The sequence below is a fragment of the Macaca thibetana genome, chromosome 1 (genome assembly GCF_024542745.1).
Source record: "Macaca thibetana thibetana isolate TM-01 chromosome 1, ASM2454274v1, whole genome shotgun sequence".
Classification (NCBI taxonomy): domain Eukaryota; kingdom Metazoa; phylum Chordata; class Mammalia; order Primates; family Cercopithecidae; genus Macaca; species Macaca thibetana.
The window spans coordinates 183,738,234-183,744,521 of NC_065578.1; the positions used below are offsets into that span (position 1 = coordinate 183,738,234).

Genomic DNA, 6,288 nt, shown 5'->3' on the forward strand with positions numbered 1-6,288 from the left:
CTCTGTTGCCCCAAATCGATTACAGGTGTGCAGTGTAATACTAATTTTCTCAGCCCATAGGGATAGCTTTAGGGTTGGGGGTTAGAGAGATGCCGGGAACCTCCAGACCAAAGTAGCCTACACCCAGACTTTTTAGAAGGCAACCAAGTGGGATTGGCTGGCGTGCCACAGGCCTCCAGGTGGCATGGTAAAAGCCATCCAGCACTCACTGATCTGCTGCAAGAAGCTAAGCACTGTCAAGGACCTGCTTCTGCCCTCACTTCTGGGTGAAGTTTGTGGTCCCTTGCACAGGGAGACTGCACAGCACAGAGAAAGACAGGTGGGGAGTCTACTCTAGCTGCACTGCGACAGCTCTTAATAATGCATGTGTTGGGCTCCCTAGAGCTTCTTTCCCTTCCTTTCTTTTCCTTTCCTTTTCCCATCCATTCATCCATTATTTCACTCACTCATTCATTCAGTTCATTCATTTATAAATAGAGACAGAGATCTTTCTAGGTTGCCCAGGCTGGTCTCAAACTCTTGGGCTCAAGAGATCCTCTTGCCTGAGACTCCCAAAGTGCTGGGATTACAGGCATGAACCACTGTGCCCAGCCTCATTATTATTTGAAATACATTTTATTTATTTATTTATTTATTTATTTATTTATTTATTTTTGAGACGGAGTCTCACACTGTCACCCAGGCTGGAGTGCAGTGGCACAATCTCGGCTCACTGCAACCTCCACCTCCTGGGTTCAAGCCATTCTCCTGCCTCAGCCTCCCAAGTAGCTGAGACTACAGGTGCGTGCCACTATGCCCGGCTACTTTTTTTGTATTTTTAGTAGATACGGTGTTAGCCAGGATGTTAGCCAGGATGGTCTCGATCTCCTGACCTCCTGATCCGCCTGCCTTGGCCTCCCAAAGTGCTAGGATTACGGGCGTGAGCCACCACACCTGGCCATTTTGAAATAAGTTTAAAGAAAAAGCTGATTAGATTTGACACCCATTCACATTATCACAAGAAATATCAAAATTACATTTGTTGATGACAGAAATTAGATTCTTTAAGTTTAACTGCTGTAAATTTTTAAGTGATTGTAAAAATTATTTTTAAAGCTTTTAAAATTGTGGAACACGTTTCTCATTCATGGTAACAAAAATATAGAGTTCATCATTTAAAAAATTTTGATTAGGAATTTTATGTAGTCATTTCAAACATAAAATTTATATCTATGGAAGCAAACTCAAGATTCTATTTTAAAATTTTAAAATATTTGTATACAAATTTAGTTTACTGATATTGAATCCCTAACACTTTTTAAAACTATGATTATATATCAAAAACTAATTTTTTCACCAAGCCCTATACAGATACCCTCAAATCCCCTCAAGTTGCCCCAGTATGCTATTCAAATGTATCATTTTCTGTCCTTGAGTGGGAAAAGACTGGAAGCACTACGCTAGGATCACCCTGTCCCTCTCCCTATCTGTCCCCTCTTCTCTCTGCATCCCTTCCCTCCCCACCGTACCTCTTCCATAACACTGAACTATAAAGGGACAAAATAGAGTCCTCAGGGTCACACAAGCCAGAAACAGGAAATGTATCTTTTTTTTTTTTTTGAGACAGAGTCTTGCTCTGTCGCCAAGGCTGGAGTGCAGTGATGCAATCTCAGCTCACTCACTGGAACCTTTGCCTCCCGGGTTCAAGCAATTCTCTGCCTCAGCCTGCTGAGTAGCTGGGATTACAGGCACCTGCCACCATGCCTGGCTAATTATTTTTTTGTATTTTTAGTAGAGATGGGTTTCACCATCTTTGCCAGGCTGGTCTTGAACTCCTGACCTCGTGATCCACCCGCTTCAGCCACCCAAAGTGCTGGGATTACAGGCGTTAGCCACTGCGCCCAGCCCAGCAATGTATCTTTAGTGAAAAAAAAACCAGAAAGATAATAAAGTATATTGAAACCATCGCTGGCCAGGATCACTTCGCCATGTGCTGTTTCCTCTTCTGTGTTTTTCTCTTGAAAATCCAGCACAGGATGCTGGAGCCACAGTCAGCAGCTAGTGAAAGAGTCAGGATCTTGGCTTCAGAAACATAATCCCTCCTGAACTTTAAACCTAAATATTTCATTGCCCACTGTACATTTCTAGACAGAATCCCTGCAGACACTTCTAGCTCAATACCTCTGAGGCTGAACTTGGCCCACCCACCTTTACACAAATCTGTTTCCTCTCTTGTATTCCCTCAGTTGGATGTCAGCCCCATTCACCAATCACTTTGATTGGAGTCCTGAGAGTCATCACTTGTCCCTGTAAACATAACTCATATCCTCCCTCTCACCTGGACTGTTGCAAGAGTCTCCTCACCGGTCTCTCTCTGCCTCCATCCTCTTCCCATTTCTTTTTCTTTTGCTTCTTTTTTTTGAGATAGAGTCTCGCTCTGTCACCCAGGCTGGAGTGCAGTGGCATGATCTTGGCTCACTGCAAGCTCTGCCTCCCGGATTCACGCCATTCTCCTGCCTCAGCCTCCCGAGTAGCTGGGACTACAGGCACCTGCTACCCCACCCGGCTAATTTTTTTTTTTTTTTTTTTTTTTTTTTTGTATTTTTAGTAGAGACGGGGTTTCACTGTGTTAGCCAGGATGGTCTCAATCTCCTGACCTCATGATCCGCCTGCCTTACCCTCCCAAAGTGCTGGGATTACAAGCGTGAGTCACCAGGCCCGGCCCATCCTCTTCCCATTTCAATTCACCTTCCACCTTGTCCATAAAGTGACTCTTCTCGGTTGCAAATCTTACCATTTTCCTTGCTTATAATGTTTCAATGGCTTCTTTTGGCAATAAGATAAAATATAAATTCTCTTATAAAATAGAAATTAAACATAAATATATAATTCTCTTATATGAAAAGGCTTTTCATTTATTGGGCTGCCTAGCTCTCTGGCCTCCTTTTGCCAGTTTGTCAAGCCACTGATTGACCTGCTATATTTTGTACTGTTTCCTCTGGCTGGAAGGCCCAGCTCTCAAAGTCCGCCTGAGTATCACCTATTCATCCCAGTATGGCCCAAACTGGATCTCCTCTGACTCCACTCAGGTAATGTTACTCACTCCCTTCTTTGTGTTCTCACAGTACCATATAGATGAGTGGTTCTCAACCAGGAGCAATTTTGTTTGATGCCACGGGGCAAACACTTGGCAATATCTGAAGATAATTTTGGTCACCACAACTAGGAATGAAGTGCTACAGGCATCTGGCAGAGGCCAGGGATTCGGCTAACAATGCTGCGATACTAACGATGCTGTTACAATGTACAAGACAGCCCTCCACAACAAAGAATCATCCAGTCCAAAATGTCAGTAGTGCTGAGGTTGAAAAACCCGGATGTACCACACTTTATCACACTTGTCTGTTTACATATCTGTCTCTCCCTGTTATACTATACGCTCCTCAAGGGCATGCACCATGTCTTACCTTTAAATCCTCAGGAGTGAGCAGTGCAATACATGTAGTAGGTGCTCACTAAGTATCTATGGAGTGAATTAATGAGAGAGAAGTTAAATACGTCTCATCTCATCCCTGCACCTAACAGGCCAACACCTGCATTTCAAAGCAAAGAGGGTAGGAACATAAGATGCTTGGGGGCAGAAGAGTTAGGGGATGTGGATCAACCAAAGCAGCTGTAACTTCTGATCAGCTGCTCAGCCTATTAAGGTTGAACTCTCCATCTTTCTCAAGTCCTCTATCCCTTCATGGTCCCCACTTCATAACCCCATGAGACTACCAAATTATTTTCATTTTCTCCCTCAGAAATATTTCCTGAATCCAAGCCATCCCCACTGCCAAAGCTGCAGATCAGCCTGTCAGTGGCATCACTTTCCTATACCACTATTGTGCCCTTCTATTTAGTCTCTCTGCCACCTACAAATTGAGAAAGTCAAATTCAGTAAGTCCTTATAGTTTCCAGCTCTAAAAGGATTTGTAATGTCATGTAGTGCCAATCAATTCCAGCCTTCCATTAAATAATCCATATAAATCAGTATTCATGCCTTCACTTATTCGTATGGATATAATACTTCAAAACACTAACTGGGAATAAGTGTAATACTTTAGAAAGCCTTGTACTCTTTCATAACCTTTCATCTTGGAAACATAAACTCAAAAGTAAATAGCTTTAATTGATCCTCCCTTTCTTCTAGTAACCCAGTTCCCACAGATCAGTTTCTTAACAAATCCAAACAAGGAGTAAAACATTGAGAGTTTCAGAATGTGTGCATAGCATATTTTCAGCAAAGAGATGAGCAACACTTTCAATTAAAAAGGAATCTAAAAGAAAACAGCAGCATCCCTGCAAAAGTAGATGAGGACAGCCAGCTGGACTTACCTGCTAACTCAGCACTCCCCTCCCCAACTCCTCCACCTTCCAGCCATGCTGCATTGACCTTTTTATCATGGAATGGTATGCAGCTTCTCGGATGTTGTCTTTGTCACTCATAACCCCAGCAGACTTGTGTTATAAGCAGCTGCTTATATTGCTGTTAGGTAAAGATATAGAACACGAAGTAATGATTATGTAATTTGTCAGTGGTCAAAGAAACCAAGGAAATTGAGCAAAGGTGACTGAGAACAAGTGTCCAGTATGGGCTCCAACACCCAGTAGGGCCTTTTCCCATTGGTTTTTCTCCTACAAGGAATTCCTCTCTTATTGAAAGACAGTACAGTTTCAAGAATATCATTTGACCAGATATCCTGCTCCATTCTTGGAGTGAAAAAACAGATGTGATTTTAGTATAAGAGTCTAGCTAGGGACGTGGATGAAATTAATTTATAACAGGACCAAGCTGAGGAAAAACATTGGTAAATGCTACAAATAGTTTCTCGCTTTGTCTAATGGGGAAATCTCTACAGGATGATAAAGATGCTAGCTGTGTTTAATAGCAAATGTTAATTCAGGGGAATATGAAATAATCATGATACCTTTCTCTCTATGAGCCAAACGCAGCTTTGGAATTTTTCTCACTATAGTGTTGTAGGCAGAAACTATCAACTGAGGAAATACTTGTCCTCCTTAGGTAGCCCATGCAATGATCAGGTTTAGACAGTAAAAAAACCTATTTAAATGACTGGATTGCTCATCTTTTATTTACTTTACTCGCAGTGGCCTAACCTGGAACATATAGAAGAAAGTAGTGGAATGGTTTTTCCAGATGCACTTCAGTTACTTCAGGTCCTCAGTCTTTAATAAGGTTTTGGGAGAGAAAAAAAGCTATTGCTGTGTGAATTCAATAAATATTGAAATATTTTAAAAATCAGTGAACATTATTTCTGCCATCATGTGATCTGAACTATCTGAGTAGTATCATAAATCTTGGGTGATGGGTTATCTTGACCAACCTCCCTTTCAGTAAGAATCAAATTATTAACAGAAAGTGAAAGAGAGAGAAACCTATTCAATGTTTCAAGTCCCTCAGAAGAGGGTGAGGCAGCTCTCCAGTTCGTTGCTAGATCCAGCCTGGCCAGTGAACCCTGAAAAAGCCCAACTCCTGCTTTCATCATGGAAGCACGGGACAAAGTGTCCCTTCCTAAAAACAGAAGTTAGACCAGATCCCTTCCTGCCTATGATTCTTCAAGAAGCATTGCATCATCAACATCAGGCGTAAGCGTTAATAAAGACGCTAAATAATAACAGAGACGAAACGCATCGCAAAGAGAGTTTCCTTTCATCCCTTTTTAAATGTAAATACTCCCAGGAGGAATCAACCAGCATCATTACGGGTTAATGCATCTGTAGAACAACTAGGGCCAGGATATAAAATAAGAAATAAGTAGGGAGGAGAGAAAGGCATCCTTGAGACGACTACAAGAAGGAAAGTTGGGGGTTGAGGGGAAATTTCTGATTTTACCTTAAAGTCACCCTAATTCGATGACTTTTTGTGGTTTTTTTCTTTTTTCTTTTTTACTTGGTCCTGCCCAAGCAGGACCTAAAAAAAAAAAAAAAAAAAAAAAAGTTACTAACAGCTGTTACTCTCCACGGAAATCTGCAGTAAAAGGCAAAAGATGTATTCGTTCTGAAGAGAAACCAAAGCCTGCGATGAGCTTCTGTATCTCCCTCAGCCTTCTAGCATGACGTTAGGAACCCTCCAGGAACTGAGTCTTCGCAGCCGGGCTGCCACCTGCAGACACGCACTTTTCAACGCCCGCACCCTACCCGGCGCCGGCTCTCCCACCCAGGCCTCTCTGCTTCAGCGCCGCCCCGGCCGTGGGAGTCGGCGGGCGCAGTCCACAGCTCCACGGAAAACAGCCGTCGGGGTTCCGG

The 6,288-nt window shown here is 42.6% G+C and overlaps 1 pseudogene; it reads right to left on the bottom strand.

Moving 5' to 3' along the window:
• Nucleotides 1–5,964: 5,964 nt before the first annotated feature.
• On the bottom strand, nucleotides 5,965–6,060 carry LOC126944429 (uncharacterized; annotated as a pseudogene).
• Nucleotides 6,061–6,288: the final 228 nt, after the last annotated feature.